Consider the following 19,862-nt stretch of genomic DNA (forward strand, 5'->3'; position numbering starts at 1 on the left):
CCAAGGGGTCAGAGTTTGAGTCCCAGCATGGTCAAGAATTTTCTCCACTTTGTGCAGATCGGCTTTGGGGTCCACCCAGCCTCCTATCCAATGGGTACCTGTGGGTCTCCCCTGGGGTAAAGTGGCTGGGGCTTGAAGCTGACCACTCACTAGTGCCAAGGATAAGAAAATATAGAGCTATGCATCCATTCCCCCATGTGCCTTAATAGTATAGTGCTTAATTAGTTAAGCACAGGGACAACTTTACCTTTTTTGCTACCATTTAATTGAGATCCTTTTGTTTTCTCATCTGCTGTCTAAAAACGTAAAGAGTAGAATATACAAAACTATAATTCTGCCTGTGGTTCTATATGGGCGTGAAAATTGGTCTCTACTATTAAGGCAGGAACATAGGCTGGAGTGTTTGGAGGGTGCTGAGGAGAATATTTGGACTGAAGAGACATGAAGTGACAGAAGGTTGGAGAAACTGCATAATGAGCTCATAACTTTCACTTTTTGTCAAGTATAATTAGAATGATCAAGTCGAGGAGGATGAGATGGTCATGGCATGTAGCACAAATGAGAAGCGGAACACACATACGATGTTGGTGGGAAAGAAATAATATTGAAATGGATTTTAGACAGGTTGGGGTGGTATGGACTGGATTGATCTGGCTCAGGGTAGGGACCAGTGGAGGGCTCTTATGAACATTATATTAGATGGGATTAGATTCAAGTATCTTCTGACGAGTCACATAAATAACCACTGAATCAAAGGCGTAGTTGGGTGGACAATATTAGAATGGATCTTAGAGAGATAAGATGAGATGGTATGGGCTGGACTGATTGATAGGGACCAGTGGAGGGCTCTTGTGAACATGGCAATGAACTTTCAGGTTCCATAAAATGCTGGGAAATTCTTGAGTAGCTGCAGAATTGGCAGCTCCTCCAAAAGGGCTCAGCTCCATGAGTAAGTAAGTAAGTAAGTAATCTTATTAAATTATATGGTGGAGGGGTGGCTTCTTATAATATTTCACGATGACTTGATTCATAAATTATGGAAATGGTAAATAATGCTAAATCCTTGCAGTATTATTGAAAGAAAGTTACAGCTGATCACAGAAAGCTGTTTCTTGGTATACTGTATGTAATGGCACTATCAACTGCACGTTACCCAGCATTGAAAAGCTACATCCAGTGGTGTCTCATCTCTCTCTCTCTCTGATTTTTAGTGTAAGGTGTGATGACCGGCTATATCAAACAATCAAAAGGATTAACTGATTACAGCCCACCTTTCTTATACTGTACATCTGAAGGTATGTCGGCTTTTGACAGATTTTATTCGATTTAATCAGACGGGAAGTCTAAAAATAACTTGATATCTCTCAGCAGTTATCAGTGTTAGCATGAAAAATATAAGTAAATAATGGAATATAATCATGCTAAATGCAGGATGCTTTTGTTGATCTGTTTATTGTTATACAGAAATGAAACTAGAGAAACACCACCAGACTGCAATAAGGGATCACTAAATCAGAGTCTTGATATTAACCGGAAACAAAACAACGAAAAGAGTACCTCTGGAGTTTTAAAGACCTTGTTGCTGAGCCCAAGGAATCTTAAACTTGTAGTGTAATTGTTTTGCACAATGCTTTAATGATAAACAAGTGAAGCATACTTTACAATCCCTTATAATTAAACGACGTTATTCTACTAATGATTGCTACCATTCGACCGAGGTTTGTAAAGTCGACGAAATGCTACCTCTCGATATCGCCCATCATTAAGTCGATATCTACCAATTGCTACTTTCCCTGTCAGTTGCTTTGTGTTGACCGGTGCCGATAACGAAGTACGTCATAGTGCTGCCTCTCTCGGTAGTATACAGAACTCTGTGGTGAATCTCACTGAACCGTGTAGATTCGTTTGACAGTTGAAACGGAGCCGAGACGGCCGAGAAGTTACCAAGCTCTCGGCGAGGACGGAAAAGGAAGCTGTCAGGCAGAGCTGAAAGAAAAACACAGGTGGGAAAAAAGTTGTTAAACAATAACCGATGAGAATGTTTTAGACTTGTTAAATATACTGAAGAAAGTCATTGGTTGTTGTTTGTGACTAAGTTGCTTGTAAAAGAGATTGAACTGAACCGGTGAAACGAAAATTAAAATTTCTCGACATTTAGTGTAGAATATCTACCAAATTTCGTCGAAATTCGTTCATTACTACCGGAAACTAACCATGAAAAATTCGAGGCTTAAGGCCACACAAAACCTAATTCGAGTCATTTTTATGCATTTTATGTGAAGAATACCTAAAATGGGTTCATAATTAGGGGTTCATGTTTGGCCGTCCTCCCATAATTCGTTTCATTTAGGAAAGTACTGAAAGGATTCTTTTATGAACCTTAGCATTCGAAATCAACACTAAACGTCGAGCGAATTTAATTTTGGTAGCTGTATGTTTTATAATTCCTACACTACATTAAGTTGAAATCGAGCTTTATCATTTTTTCCAAAGCAGCTCATCACAAAAAACATGCACTTTTTAGGATTCACAACTTTTTTTTTTTGCGATGTTTTCCAATATAGGATATACTCCACGAAATGTAAGAAAAATTATTGGTGACAGCATTGTGGTAGGTAGGCTTATATGTAAAGTAATAAGCAATGAAACGATGGATATGTATCTGTAGGAAGTAAACTTGAAAGCCAGTGTAGTGTGTAGAATGGTAGAGAACTATTTAGTATATATACATGTACTCCAAAGTGGAGTACATCTAAATTACAGTTATTCATGTATCGTAGCCCCCCCCCCGGTGTGACGGCCTGCTATTGTTTGGGATGCTTATTTCGCAAACACTGTTTGCTCTTTTATCGGTATTCTTTTTTTATTCAGTTGAAGGTGTAATTCATTTATCTTGGAGAATTTTTTCAGTTTCTTGATGATACTGATTGCTGGAATCTTTCGTTTCACGGTTCTTTTCCGTTGTTTCTGGCTACTTCAGCGATATGTTAGGTTAGTGTTTCAACGGACTGTTCCGAGGGATGGCACTCATTTTTATAAGGAATATATGTAGGAATCCTGATCAGTTGATTCAGTGGTTATTTATGTGACTCGTCGGAAGATACGTGAATCTAATCCCAAGGCCTGCAGATCTGGTAGATATTTCGTGATTTTCTTCAGTTTGTAAGATTTGAGGCTTTCACGGCGGTGACTATGAAGAAAGCAGTCTTCTGGGCTTTGGCGCCGTGTATATGTGGTGTTAACCGACGTTTCGGAGGAACGTATCGCCCCCATCTTCAGGGTTGAAGAAAAAGTATAGGTAAATCTGCAAGCGACAACACCGTGAGACACGGTAACCGTGTCTGCGTTACCGTGTCTCACGGTGTTGTCGCTTGCAGATTTACCTGTACTTTTTCTTCAACCCTGAAGATGGGGGCGATACGTTCCTCCGAAACGTCGGTTAACACCACATATACACGGCGCCAAAGCCCAGAAGACTGCTTTCTTCTTTCTTCAGTTTGTTTCACAAATGACATCAACATCACAATTCTTATTAATTTCAATAGTCATGTTTATATGTATATAAGATATTATAAAGATAAGGGTAAAATTAGGTTTTATATTTTATTCTTCGGGATTTATGATGTGGGAAACGTGAAAACAAAGAATTTTAACTGAAGGGGAGGAAGCGTGCTCAGAATATAATCTTCCCTTGTAAGTATGATTTTGTTTTCTTACTGTCATTCCTAATATCCATATGCTGGTATTATGATTCTGCACAACACTCTTGTGACAGGGTGTGAACATATATGTCTACTTGGTTTTCTTTGCATTCAGTTCTGCACCAACCTTACTGTTTCTATATGTAGTGTATAATTTTACCCGAGTAAATCACCATCATCAACACAAAACATATTCTGATATTACCAGGCCAATTCCAGTGCCTCCTCATTGTAGTAATGAGATTACATTCAACACTGTTGTATTGTAACTCAAAATTACAGGCCTGACGGTGACGTAATCTTGAAAACAGACCACAATTGCTACTTTTCCTTTCAGTTCAGCACTACTTATAGTTACTTAGCAGCTGATTCTGTGCCACTAAACCAAATGTTACTGATCAGTGACTGTCGTCTCTGGTTCGTATTCCGAAGTTCCAGAGTTCGCATCTTGTCCACTGCCAATTAACCTAAGTTTTTTCACTGTGCAAATGATGGAATGAAGTCTTGCGCCTACACCCTTTGTATTTAATAATTCGTTGCCAACCTGCCATTCGAATATATATATATATATATATATATATATAAAACTTGTGCAGTTAAGAAAAGCGTCATTAAGTATATAGAATGCAAATGTTATGTTTCTGGACATTACCCAATGTCCTGTTTTTTTTTTAATGCCTTACTGTTTTTATTCAAAACAACGTTTAGGAGACTGCATTCTGTCTCCCTTCGGGTAAACCCTGTTCAGTTGGGCTCAATCGCTAGAGCTAGACCCTATCTCGGCACACCTACACCAGCACAAGACAGGGTATACAAACCAAGCACAGCACAACCATCTGCGAGAGTTAAGACAAAACATTAACACATTAAAACAACTCCACAAGTATGAGGCCTGGCACCTAAGTACTATCAGAATAGAAGCCGTCACTGGAGAGATCAATTCTCTATGTGGTATCAACATATGTACACGAACGTAGGATTTGAGGTTCTCATGGCGGTGGTATGAGAGCTCTGTGGTATGGGATTTAACGCTGTGTAGTCCTTTAAAAATCAACTGACGATTCGGGCTTTGCTTGCTACCTGATTTATGCTGGTTTCTTGTCTGGCTTCTTCTTCGGATGGTTTTCAACAGACTACACGACATTATATCTCACAAGATAGAGCCGAGTTGTCCAAGAATACATCTCCTTCAGTAAATAAACTTACATCAGTCAAATAGTTCATCAACAAATCAGATCAGCCAATTAACTCATAACAGTATTAATGGAACACAGCCAGTTTTCTTATTATCATTGTTGATTCCACCAGCCATCCTTACAAAAATATTAGAGTCTAATAAATACGAACAGAAGAAGCATCTAGAAATAAACCTGGTTTCATTGGTGGACTTGCAGGAGAAGCAAACTACCTCACTCACTCCGCTGTGTTAACTACATGAATCAGGATCATCCTGGGGAAGTTGGTAATCGCTCAACTGACCACGAAATCCCCATTTTACGGGAGGTTCCTTGCCGTCTTCATAACTGCGCACCGCTAGACACTGTCTTGAGCCAGATGAATCCAGGTCACATCCCTAACCTCTGTTTATTTCAGATAAAAGGTAAAGTTGTTCCTGTGCTTAATTAATTAAGCACTACGCCATGAAGGCGTATGGGGAGAGTGAATGTATAGAGCCACATCTTGAACTCGGCAATAGTTGGGAGGTGAGCGGTCGGCTTCACTCCTCGGTCGCTTTAACCCCGGGAAAGGGCCCTCGGTACCCACTGGACAGGAGGCTGAATGGGCCCCCGAACTGGTCTGGACGAGGTGGAGAAGAGAAAATTCTTGACCCTACCGGGACTCGGAACTCCGTCCCCGCGGTCGTCCAGCGCGTAGCCAGTCCCTATACCAACTATGATATCCCGGCCCCTAAAGTCAAGAAGTAGCCATACTACGGCCCTGGGATCGACTCAGCCTCTAACAGAAACGAGTACCACGAATCTTCCTGGGGGGGTAAAGGGCGGCAGGTTCGTAAGCCTGACAACCTTGCAGGGATAGCTTTACATTTTTACATCATGGGACCATCATCAGGCAGTTTTATGATCTTACTGATCGTTATTGAGTTCCTAAATATGGATCCATATTTAGTGCAACACGTCCATGGTATAAAGTTATGCCTAAGTTAGAATGTAAGAATTACAATATTGACCTTCTCAAAAATATTAAGAGTATACAAAGAATTTTTATCAAAATTTTGTATTAAAAGTGTGTATGAAAAGTATTTTCGTGTATTGTTTATCGAAGATGAATAATATGTCGGAACGATATTATTTTACGAGATAAAACCTTGGGAATACAACTGAAAGTTATACAATTAAAACACAAAAATATTAAAATTATCAGAACAAATATTAAGATTATGGAATATGGTGTTAAAAGTTCTCATGTAATGTTCAGAATTATCAATGGAAATACTATTGGAAGCTGCGTTGTTGAGCGTTTTTCAAGGTGGATGTTATTACGCCCGAGGTTGTGCTGTTGGATATTATTGTTATGGCTGTTACGGTGTGTTAATATTCATGCAGTATACGTCTTGGGTACAGGTTGTAAGTTATTACTGCCGTTAGTGTACATGTGTGTTTTTTTTATTGCTAGTGGGGTGGGACTAAGTCCCTTGTTACTGCGGCCACTTCTGGCCTATTGTACCAGCCCCAGATGATAGGTGAGGGTGATTGTGGAGCAGTTGGTGGAATGAAGATTGGCAGGGGAAACCGAAGTACTCGGAGAAAACCTGCCTCAGCTCCACTTTACCCACCACAAATCCCACTTGATCAGACCCGGGATCGAACCCGGGCCGCCGCAGTGGGAAACCAGCGACTAACCGCTTGAGCTATGGCGCGGCCTTATATTTGGGTTACTTTCTGTATGGACGTTGTGTATGTCGTAGGTCGGTTCAAGGTGGATCCATTTTAATACTGTACCCTCATTTACGTTAAGTTTCCAAGTGGTCTCTCTTTTGCCATAAAGCTTCAAAACAGATTTTCTTTTTAGCCTACATCTCTTATTTCTAAATGTTCCGCCTCATCCTCATCTGGATTTTGCTGGGAATTGTGCGAGGAAGTGAACCCCCTCATCGTTATGCAGTCTCTCTACAAAAATAAAAAATCCTAAATCATGACTTTCGTATGCACAATATATTTTTAATGTTTCACTATTCTGTGGGCTCGCCGTGATGATATTTGAAGCTTTATATCATGCTGTTATTCAGTAAGGTCATTCGCAGGGCTAAGCGCAAGAAACATAATATGGGGTGATGATACGAGTGCAAAGCCATAAGGGTCCAGCTTTCTTTGGAGTTGCTAAGAATCCATGCAGTTAATAGATTCTATTTTAGTCCTTTGCCCAGACTTATGTATAAGGGTAGGGACGTAGGGCTGAACAAGAAGGGGTGGCTGAGGGTAGTATTTACCTTAGAAGTCCAAATAGAAGAGGCGCTGGCCATTCTCCCTCAATAAGAAGGCTTATGAGCAGCATCGTGTTCAAAGAGGCATTTTAGCCTTTTACCAGAAAAGGATGATTGTGTAGCTATGTTCTACGCCAAATTAAAAAAATACTAATCATAGCGTTATTCCCCTGAGCTTTTACTGCTGTGCTTGTAACAGAATTTGGTGTCATGTTTATCTCATTCTCATAGCATTTACAGACTCATTTCCCTACTTCTTCTGGTTTCCTTCTGCAATTTTTAATTATCTTATCTGTAATGAACTTATCCGATAGGGCAGAGTAGCTTTGAGAAGCGGGTACTCGTTCAGTTTTATTAAGAAATTCCCCGAATTTTATGGAACTCGAAAGGTTCTTTACCCTGTTCACAAAATCCTTCCACGGAGGAAGTCAGTTCATGCGGTAACCACTGTTATCTGTAAACGGAACGTGGTCGGTTCGAGTAAGGGCCGGGACATAGCCAACTTTAGCTGAGGTTCCTCTTAGATTCCTCTCAGCCTCTCCAATTGAATGCCAGGACAATATCTCACAACTCTCACAGTAGGTCACAACTGCTTTCTTCCACATCCTCCCTAGTTCCTTATTCGTTAATCGTGCTATGCACATGTATTTTTCGTTGAGGTTGTTTTGTCATCTTTTAAAATTTGGTATGCAACTGTTTCCGACACATTATATTCCGAACAACTTAGACTCTAAGTCTTAGAGTGTCGTAAAAATAAACGACTAATAAACAAATAGCATGAGTTACTGAACAAAACAAACAAATTCCGTGGCCTGTAGTCCGCAAGCGAACTATACCTACCGAGCGACCGCCGCTTGTCAGCGAAGTTAGTGCCAACTATAGCGGATAGAGGGTGTCACGTGGTCAGCGCAACGAATCCCCACAGCCGTTAATTTCACTTTTCTAGACCGACGAGTTACTGAAAACATAGTTAAATAATATTATATTTGAGCAATATATGAGACAAACACCGTCTTAAGTGTAACAATTTAATTGTAGTCCTTTCTTCTTTCCCCCCTCCACACTACATGTTTCGGCCCTAAATGGCCATCATCAGGTGTGTATTCTTACGTAGCTGTTATACTGCCTGTTAAAATTTAAAATCACCAGTCTTTCTAATTGTATAAAATCTTTGTTAACCTACACGCGTTAATTTGATTTCTAAATTTAGCACTTTTTTAAAACTTTAATTCAAGTTAAAATGTCTATAAGATTTCTGTTCTTTTTCTTTTTCAAATTTTGAAATTAAAATTTTCTCAGGGTACATGCCCTATGTCTATAGTGCTGCAGAAGAAAGAACTACAATTAAATTGTTACACTTAAGACGGTGTTTGTCTCATATATATAGTTAAATAAATAAATATGTCAATCTATCACTGGACCTCATTTTGAGCCAAATTAACCAAGTCCAAACCCTCACGCTCCTTTTATTTAAGCTTCATTTAACATCACAACCTCTTATACTGTATGAGTGTATAATAAAACCCATATGAACATATGGTATACAGCTATGGGGCTGTACAGAACCATCAAGCACAAGAATAATTCAAAGACTTCAATACAAATTCTTGCGCTCAGTAACTAAAGAACTTTGGTATGTCTCCAACTTTACTATCCACAATGATCTGCAAATCTCATTTGTCATAGAAGGAATACATAGATTGTCAGCACTCTACCATCAAAGCATACTCGGACACAGTAAGAGACTAGCTGTTGAAATTAGCAACCCACCAAACGTAAGAAGAACACTGAGGAGACGGTGGCTCTCTGACCTACCACAATCCGCAGATGACTAAGATTAAAACCATCCCCATTTCTCTACAGGACCTGTCAGAATATCATCAGTGGATGACTTCTCTACTCAAGACACCTACTTAGAACAAATTTACTTAGTACTCCATATTATCGAGAGTAAAGTGTAAACATGCTATGAATTACGTAAATAAAGAAATCTACAATCTACACGTACATCTAGTTCTCTCAAGTGTAACTCTGCACATATTCTCACCTTTGACAGTGTACACAACCAGTTTCACCCCCGTATTTTAGTGTTCGCGTGTTTCATTCTTGGGGTTCGAGACATTTTCAAGATTCCGTATCACATATTACGTAGAAGGTTAACGCGAAATTAAGTTAAAAAAAATTTTAAGGAATAAAGAGTAGAAGCACAAATTTAGAAGGAAATAGATGTTTTTATCTTAGTCCGATTACTGTCCAATAGTGATCTGTTAGTCTCGGACGGTTTCTATTTCGTTCCATGGTTTCCTTGACCATGTTCCCGGTAACCAAATACGTATATGAACGCAATTGTAACGCTAACAAACATCTGTTGCAATGAGACTTCAATTTTTTTTTACGACAGTCCGAATTCATTTTAGAGATTTTAGGTATGGTATAAGAGGAAAGAAAGGAACAAAGCAAGAGAGAGAGAGACAAAAGAGGATAAGAATATGAGAGAGATGTTTTCTGGAAATATACGCCGGACGCCCAACCCATAGCCATATGAAACAGATGCAGTTCTTGTCTAGTGACGAAAGAAAGGAAGAAAGGGGCGCCCGTACAGCCGGTGTTTATTTTCACGCTTCAAGGTCTTGCAGCCACCACCCTAGCTGTCAGCTGAGTAGGGCATTGCATCTTATCCAACCTCACCTTCCACAGCCATTAACAGCAACATGACAAGGTGCTAAATAACAAATTTAGGGCTATCTAAATATAAAACATTGGGCACTGACTCAATACAAGCTCAGATTCTTTTGCCTCTGTGTTGGTAACATGAAACTACACGTACAGAATGGTTCGAATTTTGTTTGTTGCAGCCGGTCGAAAATTACGTCACGAGCAAATCGTTTTACGAAAGAAAGAGTTCTGTGCGGTGAGTGTTATCAGACGGCTTCTGCCGCATGTAGAGGGTAGTAAAGCCATGCAACGGGCACCATACACCATAAGAGAAGTGTGGGCTAATCGAGAGAAACACAAATCTCCATCTGTTTATTTTCCCACCTCCCACACGCGTTACGAGGCCAGTGCCCCGCCCGACTCGTCCTCCGTCACTTGGCCACCCAACAAAATATTTAGCAAAGTGTATTATAGCGAAGCTCATCATTGCGTAATTTTCTCCATCCTCTCGCTACTTTCTCTTAGGCCCTGATTCAAACACCGGCAGTTCATGTTCTGGACACAATGTATGAATGTATATGGGGTGGGCCTTCTTGGTCCTTGCACCGTGACCACAGTGATCTATTTCTTGACACAAACTTTCGCACGCATATAAAACAACGGATAAACTTAAAATTTTTAACCTTACTCACTCATGGAGCTGAGTCCTTGAGGAGCCGCCAATTTTGCAGCTACTACGGTAATTTTATGGAACCCGAAGGTTCATTACGGTGTTAACAAGAGCCCTCCACTGGTCCCTATCCTGAGCCAGATCATAACTCTCCATTTTAATACTGTCCACCCACCCACGCCTTGGTCTTCCCAGTGGCCTCTTTCCTTCTGGCTTTCCTACCAATATTCTATATGCATTCCTCTTCTCCCCATTCGTGCTACATGCCCTTCCCACCTCATCCTCCTTGACTTGATCATTCTACAAGTAATTATACTTGGAGAAGAGTACAAGTTATGAAGCTCCTCATTATACAGTTTCCTCAAACCTCCTATCACTTCATCTCTGTTCGGTCCAAATATTCTCCTCAACACCCTCAGTCTATGTTCCTCCCTCAATGTCAGAGACCAAGTTTCACACCCATACAGAACCACAGGTAGAATTATAGTTTTGTATATTCTAATTTTTATGTTTTTGGACAGCAGACGAGAAGACAAGAGGTTCTGGACTGAATGGTAGCAAGCATTACTCGAGTTCAACCTCCTCTTAATTTCCTTCCGAATCAGGTTTTGATTTGTTATCGTCATTCCAAAATATCTGCACTGTGCCACATTTTCTAAACATCTATTTTCCCTCTTTATGTCATGATTTTGCCCTGCATTTTGGTGACGAGACAGCAACATATACTTAGTTTTCTCTGCGTTTACTTCTAGACCAACCTACTTACTTGCGTCAATTAAATTTTGTGTATTCTTCTTTATGGTATCTATATTATCACCCAGTAGATTCACATCAGCAGCACAGAACAACCGCTGATGTGTCCCGCTTAATATGAGTCGCACCTGGTTCCATGGACCCTTATAATGGCATATTCTAAAGCAAAGATGAAAAGTATGGCGATAAAGCATCTCCTTGTTTTAGATTATTCTGGATAGGAAATTTATCAGAGAAATGTTTACCTATACGAACTTTACTATACGTTTCGTTTAAACACATTTTAATCAGCCTAACTAGTTTCATGGGTATCCTAAACTCTATCAGAACATTGTATAATATTTCCCTCTTAACTGAATCATAGGCTTTCTTGAAGTTTACAAATAACTGACGTACTGTCTCATTGTACTCCCATTTTTTCTCCAATATGTGAGGAATGCAAAAGATCTGATCAGTAGTTCATCTGTTACGTCGAAACCCACACTGACGATCCCCAATAATTACATCTATATATGGACTTAACCTTGAGAGAAGAATATTGGATAAAATTTTGTATGAAGTTGATAGAAGTGATGCCCCCCGATAATTACTACAGTCAGTTTTATCACCCTTCTTGTGAACTGGTACAATAATAGATTCCTTCCACTAATCAGGCAATATTTTCTTATTCCGAATATAAGTAATTAGTTTATGGATCTTAGAACGTAATATTTCACCTCCTGCTTGAATAAGTTCTGCCGGAATTTGATCACTACCTGGCGATTTATACCTTTTCAATTTTCCAATAGCACTTTCAGCCTCAAAAGTGCTAGGATCAGGTACTAACGGCTCAGCTGTATGCATTTCTATCTGCCTAACATCACTGACCCTATGTACATTCAATAACTTAGAGAAGTAGTTCTTCCACCTATTCAGAATGTTGTGGAAATCTACAAGCAGATCGCCATTCTCATCCTTCACTATGTTACTTCTAGGTTTGTAAACACTCTTAAGGTCATTTATTCCTCTGCACAGGTCTCTAATGTTCCTGTTCTTACTGTTCATTGCAGGCTCATCAATTTTGTCTTTCAGATATTTCCTCTTTTTGTTCGTGAAATGCCTGCTGGTTTCACGTCTTATATTGTTCAGATTATCCCCATTTATTTCGCTTGGATCCTGTAACCATTGCAATTTGGCTTCTTTTCTTTGGTCTAGTAATTTTGAGCAACCTTCATCGATCCTTGGCTTATGCTTCTTCGCTTCATAATAACCTAGACTCTCCTTGACAGAAATTTTGATATCCTCTCTTATAGTTTTCCAAGTTTTATTAACATCCACCTCAGTTTCCAAGTTTTCCAAAGCCGCGAACCTATTTGAGATTTCAACAATATACTGCTCTTTACCCTCTATCTCATTTAATTCGTGAGATCGAACCTCTCCATATGAATTCTGTGCGTTGTTTGTTTGCTCACTGCCAGTCTTTCCCTAACCTTTGCCACCACCAGGTAGTGGTCAGTATCACAATCTGCTGCCCTGAATGATCGGACATCAAGTATATACTTGAATTCTGTCTCCTATCTATCAAAATATGGTCAATTTGATTGTGTATCTTCCCATCAGGAGATGTCCAAGTAAATTTATGGATGTTACGATGTGGGAACATTGTACTTTTGACCGTAAGATTTTTCGATGCGGCAAAGTTTACTACTCTAACTCCATTATCATTACTAATTTCATGCAAACTCTCATTCCCAATAGTTGGTTTAAAATTTCTTCCCTCCCTACTTTGGCATTGAAATCTTCTAACAAAATGTTCATAGGGTACTTCGGGAATTTATGAAACACATGTTCTAGTTCTTGATAGAACCTGTCCTTTATGTCATCAGTTTTATCTTCTATTGGGACGTGAACATTCATAACGATGATATCACACCAGCGACCTTTTAGTATTATATACGATATCCTATCACTAACGAACTCTACCCTCTTAACTGCTGATACGATTGTCTTATGTACGAAATAACCTGTACCTAATTCATGATTTTAATTCCTCTGTCCATAGAAAAATGTATATTCGCCTGGAGGGTCGGTGCCACCTCCGTCCCATCTGACCTCCTGTAACCCCGCTAAATCTAACTTATATTTTAAGATTTCTTCTGCCACTGCCCTGAACGAACCTGCCCTATACAAACTTCTGACGTTCCAAGTACCGAATCTCATGTCCGTTTTCTTTAGCTTAGGTCGTTTATTCAGAGGATCCGCCCAGGTCCAAGGCTTTGTGTTCATTTTCGTAACAATTTTATTTATACGGTGAGTTGTTAGCCCCACGCCCAAGCCCCAAGCTGGAACACCACCCTTTGTCGACTGTCCGCGACTGCTTATTCAATATATTCGCAGCTACTTTCCCACAGTATGCATATGTGATCTCCATGCTATGCGTCTATGTATTTGCGTCCCCCCTCCCCAGTCAAATTTTGAATGGCTGAAGGAATCTTGAATAAACTCGGTATGTAAATCATGGCACCTGAGTCCATCTCATTCCACCAGGCTGTGTGACCCTGTGTAGCCCACTATAGCTGCTGCGCAACGGCTCGGTAAGGTCTTTGCCATGGCAACGAATACATACGCAACAATAGAAGAATTGCTGAACGCATAGTTTTCTGTGTGGTCCATGTAGTATCAATGGATAGCAGGCGATCAGTTCTTCCCAGAACTTCTTGTTGTATTATAATCTTTACGCCTTTGGAAGAAGAAATGCAATATCTAGGAGTATATTCTGAAGTGAGTGATGCGCAGTTCTTCGCATTATACAGTTACTGAGCGCTAGCTGCCACATTGAAATTCCTGAAAATACACGAATTGCGTTTGTGATACGCTATGATCTGTGCCAACATGTGGATATAAGGCAAGCCTCACGACTGACAGACCACTACGATATCGCCTTCTGCAAATTTAGCACCTCATTTTTAAAATACACAAACGAAGTATATTTAGTACTCTGTTCTCAGAAATGTGGTCTCGGCGGGAGGGGGGGGATTCATCTTTCTCGTGTCTTTGACATCCACGTTGAGAACGGCCTCTTCTCAAAATCTGATGGCAGCCAATAGTTGCCGACTTTACTCGTCTCCTCAGACAGCGTGCACAGCACTGAGGACTGCTTTATGTAATAACTCAACCGAGATCTTCTTTTTCGTGTAAGCTGCTGGTATAGTGGCCACTGTTGTGTTGCGCTTCTCAACTGTATCAGAGTTGCAATGTGATATGCTTGAACACAGAGGAGGGTGAAGTAACTGAGGTATATCGTGAACGCTGTTGCCATGTACAAGTACATTGCAGATAGTTCAAGCTGCGATTAAGTGATTGGTATTAAGGTAGAAGGTAAAGGTACAGTTGTCCCTGTGCTTATTTAATTAATCACTACACCATGAAGACGTATGAGGGAGTGGATATATAGATCCACGTATTCTTGACCTCGGTACTAGTTGGAGGTGAGTGGTCAGCTTCAGGCCCCGGCCGCTTTATCCACGGTGTCCATTGGACAGGAGGTTGGGTGGACCCCTGAGCCGGTCTGGACGACATGGAGAAGTGAAAGTTCTTGCCTCTACCGGGGATCGAACTCCGATCCCTTGGTCGTCCTCCCCGTACTCAATCCCTATACCGACTGCGCTATCCCGGCTCCCTATTGGAATTCAGGCACTGTATATTAATGACAAGATTGCAAAGTGTACACTTGGAATGCATAAGTGATTACTTGCCTGGAATAAGGTCTTTCTTGAGAAACTGATGGTTGCGCGGCTGATAAAAAATAGAATCCGTCTATATTGAATTCTAAATTTATTCCTTGTTCACAATAACCCAAAACGCTACCTTTCTCTGAGCCAGTTGTATCCAGTCCCGAACATTAACCCCATTTCTTTAAAATTAAATTTCACCTTATCCTTCCATTTATATAGGGACTGGCTACTGGCTGGACGACCGAGGGGGTCGGAGTTCCGAATTCCGGTGGGGTCAATAATTATCACTTCTCCATAACGTCCAGACCGGCGCTGGGGTCCACCCAACCTCCTATCCAATGAGTATCGGGGATATTTCCACTGGGGTAAAGCGGCCGGGTCGTGAAGCTGACCACTCGCCTCTAATTAGTGCCGAGCCATAGATCAAGCGGGTAGTCCCTGGCTTCCCACCGAGGTGGCCCGGGTTCGATCCCGTGTATGGTCAAGTGGGATTTGTGGTGAACAAAGTGGCGCTGGGGCAGGTTTTCTCCGAGTGCTTCGGTTTCCCCTGCCAATCTTCATTCCACAAATTGCTCCACAATCACCCTCACCTATCAACTTGGGCTGGTACAATAGGCCAGAAGTGGCCGCAGTACAAGGGACTTAGTCCCACCCCTCTAGCAATAAAAAAAATAGTGCCGAGGTTAAGAAAATGTGGAACTATATTTCACTCGCCCATGCGATTTCACGGTGTAGTGTTTAATCTGTTAAGCACAGGGACAACTTTACCTTTACCTTCCATTTACTCTTAGGTCTCTCTTCAGGGTTTCCTACTGCAATTTTGTTTTCTTATCTTCACCATGCCTACTTCATGGTTCTTCATTTGGCGAACGAAATATTCTTGATAAGTCATTTTCAATTCTCACAGTATGTTAGCAATAAATGCGTCGTAACATGAATCCAAAGTGGAACGCAGTGTTTCCAGGAATTTTGTATGTAAGGTGATTGATTCTTAGGTCGCTGAATACTTATAAATCGTTTATTTGATAACTCTCGTCGTATATAAAGTAGGTGTTGTAATTAGCCAGTAAACGCCGTTACTAAATTCTCGCAACATGTAGCGTGGAGTCGCCAATTCTAAATTTCGTCGAAATACGTCTAACAACTTCTTAGATGAAACGATCATTTAAAGTGTGTTTGTGCAAGGAACGCGTGAAGACCACAAAGAAAGTTGTTACAGCAAACCATGGAATCTGATAATTGGATTGAACCGAGACGATTATTTGGCACTAAGACACTTCAGACGTTCGCTTGCTGGAAGTTTTCCGTGGCGTGAAATGAATGAAAATCGATTGAAATAATAATATGAAGTTAACAGATGTTACTTTCGACGTCGAACTGTGCCTGGAATAAGAATTCGTGACGTTAAGATTAACCATTTTGCAACTGCTAAGTTATCGACACTCATGTAAGAAATCTTATCCCTCTGTCATTGAATGGAGTTTTTGTGTGCCTGGTTGCATTAGCAAGGAGAACCACAGTAGAGAGCTATGTTTTATATTCTGCCACAATTAACTAATGTCAGAGCATTTACTAAACATCACACTTGAGTAGTTAATAATCCTGCTTTGTGTTTTGGAAGTCACAGTTTCAAAGCTTTTCCAGTAAACCGGCTACGCTGCCTGAGGTTTTATTTTGTGGCATTTCTCAGCCCATCTAGATAAATGCCGAGGCTGTATTTAGGCCACGGCCGCTTGTACTTTCTTTCAAATTCACAGATCATCCTATCACTTCATGCTTGGCTATATAAAGCGCCTTTAAATAAACAAAGAATATAATAGAATAGATCCCGCGCTCCCACAATAGTTCAGGAGTGAAACATCTGATTAGAAGTTGAGCAAGAGTTATCTGACGGTTTTGTGGGTTTTCTCAGCTCCACAAGACAGACGCCATAATACTTATAATTAGGCCATACGTCTCCTTCCAAATTCTTTTTGCTCACCATCCACGATAATCCTTCTGTATACAAGTATATATAAAGTGTGTACTTGAAACGGTGTCCTTATACAAGAACGCCATGCTGTTGTGCTTTCTTATGAATTAACTTTTTCTGTTGCCATAAATCATGTTGAAACAATGCTCTGTGATGGGTCTGACATCAGTGCATGACCTTGATCTTGTGAACGGAGGAGGTCATTCTGACAGCAGTCGAACTGCGTATACGGTTCAGTAAATTACACATGCGAAGATAACAACAGAAATCCCGGCGTTCACTATCGACTCAGACTTGTTTGCGAAATTCAGGGACTAGCATGAATCGATGTCAGACGAGAAGCTGTCCATGCTTTATGTCGATTTTTTTCCCTTGGCACTACAGCCCCGGTGGGCCTAGGCCTATCTCCATGAATTTCTCCGTTCACTTCGGTTTTTTTCTAGATCTTACACATTCGGTAGGACTCCTTGGGCGGGTGATCAGCTCGTCGCAAGGCCTCTACCTGTACACAAACACAGAAAAACGCACACACACACAAACTAAACTTCCATGCCCTGAGTGGGATTCGAACCCACGATCCCGGTTTCCAAGCGAACGAAGACAGTACGTGCCTTAGACCACTCGGCTACCCTGACCGGTTTTCTGTCGATTTACTTATCTAAATATTAAAACGGTAAACCTGTCCCTATGATTAATTAAACATCATGAAAGCAAGATGGAGTGGAAGTATGACTGCACGCATCCTTAACCTCGGCCCTGAGTGGAGGTGAGTGGTCAGCTCCACGTTCAGGTCTCTTTACCCCTGGTCCGACTGAAGAGGAAGCTGGATGGGTCCTTGAGGGCTGGTTTGGAGTTGGTGACAAAGTTAATCCCTGCCCCCTGAGGAAAACTGAGCCTCCGACGTCCAATTTAAATTCACTATAGTGACTGAGCTATCCAGCCAGAAACTTAAGTTTCTTTCATTCATTCTTCTCTTCATTCATATAGCTTCATGTCATCTTCATCTGTTCCTGAAAACTGTCGGCTGCTTTTCAGCAACTCATTTTCCTTTTTTAACTTAAAAGCCCACGTCAAGAACTGGAGATTCGCCAAAACCTGATGCAATGTTTTGATATATTAATTTGTTGGTAAAATAAAAATGAAGGTCTGGGGCCTGCACAAAATAAAACTCCAGATCCACAACTTCAAGTCCACAAATAAATTAGAATTTAGAGAGCTTTAAAACTGTTATTTGTGATTTATTCTGCTGTTGGAAGTCCATAAGGTTGAACATTCAAATAACAATAATTGTACCAGATTTGTCGCCACAAAGAGCCATTGTACGAGTAGTTAGTACTTGAGATTTCAACTGCCAAATCGACATATTTAACTAAGTTACTAACTGCATGGTGCAGAGTATTTATTGAGACCTTGACAGTTGCTCACTTTGTCAAGAAATGCTCTCTCTTTGTGGAAACTAAAGGTTCATACCGTGTTAATAAATGCTCGCCGCTGGACCCTATCCGGATGCAATGCACACTTTCACGTCCACTTCCTTTGTCTAGTTTAGTATTATCTTCCCATCAACGTCCAGACTCTCCAAGTGGCCTCTTATGACTAAAATCTTATACGTCTTTCTCTTACTGTATTTTCAGTCTTCAGTGAGACAATCGTCCAAGTAGTTTCTTGTTTGAATGTGTAAAACAACTTCTGATATGCATAATTCTTTCAGAATTAGAGTAGTGGCTGTTCCAATAAGGAACAAAATCTGTATTTACATTTCTAAAACCACTTTAAACAGTGGATAAGTGCACTCAATTTTCGCATGTCACAAATTTCTATACGCTCCTTCCGGTTGTGCAATTAAGTAATTCTTTTATGTCTTTAGTTTTGTTTATTTAAGGACGTTGTCAATAGCTCAGAGTACATAGCGCCGAATGGTATGATGGTTAGTGAATGATGAATGGGAAAGAATGCAGAAGGATGCAGTTGTAGTGTAATATGAGGTGCCCCGCGATCTGCTTGGAGAGACTGGAGAAAGAAAACACGAGACCACACAGACAGGATAGTCGGTGTCCCGCCAAAGATTCGAGTATGACATCTCCCGAATAAAGGAACCCCGTGGCTTTAGTCCGCAAGCGAACTATACCGACCGAGCGACCACCACTTGTTGGCGAAGTTAGTGCCATCTTCTATCGTCAGGTTAGTTTACTGCGTGGACTAAGTCGGCTTCTAATTAATTACAACGGAATGAGCACCCTCTATCCGCTAAAGTTTGCATCTTCCGAATACAGGTCAGAATTGTTACCGCTTCAGCCTGCTCATTCCGTTATAATTAATTAGAAGCCGACTTAGTCCACGCAATAAACTAAACTGACGATAGAAGATGGCTATGGTCTGTTTCAAACTACTATCCCAAGATTTTCCTTGGAGGACGAAGACAATGGGCAGAAACTTCACGAACCTCCAAAGTATGGAGCAGATGTGCTTATCTCCACGTTGCAATATTCAGTTAGGGCCCCCATACACACACAGTTTGGCCTCCAGTTCGACCTGCACAGTTGAAGACTGAAAGGCAAAACTGATGTGTGTGGTGCGGCCGGCCGGCCAATCGTTTGGCCTGTTGGCCTTAGGGAAACCCGTCAGTCCATCAGTTCTGCCTGCAGGACCGTAGCACGTGACGTGTGTGACTCAACATTATAGGCTGGAAGACCGTGACTGTGGCATGAAGCCTGCCGGTTTATCTGCGCGTGTATGGGGAGGAAAGGGAGGGGGTAAACTGTCACAGTTTTGCCTGTAAGGTCGATCGGAAGGCCAAACTGTGTGTGTATGCGGGGCCTTAAGTCGACTAGACTAAACTGAACTGACGCAAACACATTCTGTGCATTCAGCCCCTCGTTATAGAATCAAATTTGTTGAACCTTGCTCACTAACTTTAGAACCAGTTTGGCTGAGTTTTCTTGATCGCAATGGGAAG

The 19,862-nt window shown here is 40.9% G+C and overlaps 1 protein-coding gene across 2 annotated transcripts in view; it reads left to right on the forward strand.

The window, feature by feature from the left end:
- The first annotated feature begins 1,855 nt into the window (after positions 1 to 1,855).
- The window catches only part of LOC111864260, a 41,494-nt gene continuing 23,487 nt past the window's right edge, over positions 1,856 to 19,862 (forward strand). The window contains exon 1 of one of the 2 annotated variants that reach the window (XM_023851368.2): positions 1,856 to 2,003. The gene's annotated coding sequence lies outside the window, so the exon portion shown is untranslated. The remainder of the gene's footprint in view (positions 2,004 to 19,862) is intronic. The other variant, XM_023851367.2, reaches the window with a different exon arrangement.

This window comes from Cryptotermes secundus, unplaced genomic scaffold (genome assembly GCF_002891405.2).
Source record: "Cryptotermes secundus unplaced genomic scaffold, Csec_1.0 scaffold33, whole genome shotgun sequence".
In the NCBI taxonomy this organism is placed as follows: domain Eukaryota; kingdom Metazoa; phylum Arthropoda; class Insecta; order Blattodea; family Kalotermitidae; genus Cryptotermes; species Cryptotermes secundus.